Source organism: Gossypium arboreum, chromosome 7, assembly GCF_025698485.1.
Source record: "Gossypium arboreum isolate Shixiya-1 chromosome 7, ASM2569848v2, whole genome shotgun sequence".
In the NCBI taxonomy this organism is placed as follows: Eukaryota; Viridiplantae; Streptophyta; class Magnoliopsida; order Malvales; family Malvaceae; genus Gossypium; species Gossypium arboreum.
This window is the reverse complement of record NC_069076.1, coordinates 27860724-27862339: the sequence shown is the minus strand read 5'-3', so window position 1 is coordinate 27862339 and position 1616 is coordinate 27860724. Positions and strand designations below refer to the sequence as shown.

Below are 1616 nucleotides of genomic sequence, written 5' to 3'. Positions count from 1 at the left end.
ATTACCCATGTAATTTAACTGCTCGTTCTCCATGTTGTGGCCATAAGGTGGGTATTCTGAACTGCTCGATCCACCTCCATTTGCTTCGTACTGCATTACTGGGTGAACCTGTAAAGAACTACAAAAACCATCAATTTTCTTATTCAAGAGTTCTACCTAATTAGAGAGCATGGTGACCGAATCGACGTTATAAACTCCGGCTATTTTTGTTGGCTTTGTCCTCATGACTTGCCACTGATAGTTATTCAGTGACATCTCCTCTATAAATTCATAGGCATCTTTAGGTGTTTTATTATTGATGGTCCCGCCAGCAGCTGCGTCAACCATTTGTCGAGTCGAAGGATTCAGGCCATTATGAAAAGATTGAACCTGTAGGCAAAGTGGTAACCCATGGTGAGGGCATCTTCACAAAAGGTCCTTGTATCTCTCTCATTCATCGTAGAGTGTCTCTAAATCCATCTGCACAAAAGAAGGGATATCAGTACGTAGTTTAGCCATTTTAGCCGGCGGAAAATACTTTAGTAAAAACTTTTCAGTCATTTGTTCCCAAGTAGTGATTAACCCTCGTGGTAACGAGTTCAACCATTGTTTAGCCTTATTCCTTAACTAAAAGGGAAACAACCTGTAACACCCCTAGCCCGAATCTGATCACCGTATTAAGGCTAAGAGGTATTACCGAACTAAACATTTAATTATCTCATTCACATTGTCAATAAACATAAACAAAGATCGAGCTGAAATACATACTGATATTTAAGTTATACGCCATTTTCATATGGTCAAAATATTTACAATTTCCAAACATCATTATCATCAGCCTAACCTATACATGCCATATCGAGTCCAAAATATAATTGTACCAAAAAGATCGATAGTGTGATGAACTGCTGACGATCCCCGAGTCGGTGGCCAAGATCAACAATCTATAAACAGAGAAATAAAGAACAGAGTAAGCTTTCAAAACTTAGTAAGTTTTAAGCATCGCAAATAGTTAAGACTTTTCGAACATCGAAACATTTATTTAAACATCTCAATTCAAATTTGCTTCATGGCCGAATACACATAAACATAAACATAGACTCTCAGCACATATTTTTCTTTTACTTAAAGTTCATACGATGCATTTAAATCAAATAATCTCATATATTAACAACATTTTACCGAATAGGTCATTGTTTTACTCGTAGATATAACAATCATTCACACTTAAGTATCATTCTTTAATACTAATAATTCACAAAATCATTGACTGAATGTACATGTGTCATAAAGTAATTTTAACATATAATTCATATACAAATATACCATGACCGATTAAATCATTCTCATATTCGCAAATATAACCATCAATCACATTTATATATATTCTTCTTTGATGCTAATGATTCACTTTGAAATCAATTCACCGATGTGTAAGTAATACGTACCTGAACATCTTAAATGTATAGTACTTACTCAACAATGGTTTACTGCGAATATTCAATATCGTAATCTTACTTAATTTACTGGCATTAAGCCTGTTAGGTCTTAGAACTTGAAACTAATTACAAGCACAAGCTCATGAATTTAAACCCGTATAATACCATTTCGGCTTTGTGGGACTTTAGCCCGACATA

General features: G+C 34.8%; 1 non-coding gene across 1 annotated transcript; it reads left to right on the top strand.

Moving 5' to 3' along the window:
* Positions 1-385: 385 nt before the first annotated feature.
* LOC128295660 (small nucleolar RNA R71) lies at positions 386-492 on the top strand. Its single transcript, XR_008286220.1, has one exon. It is a non-coding gene; the product is annotated as a small nucleolar RNA R71 (small nucleolar RNA).
* The last annotated feature ends 1124 nt before the right edge of the window (positions 493-1616 follow it).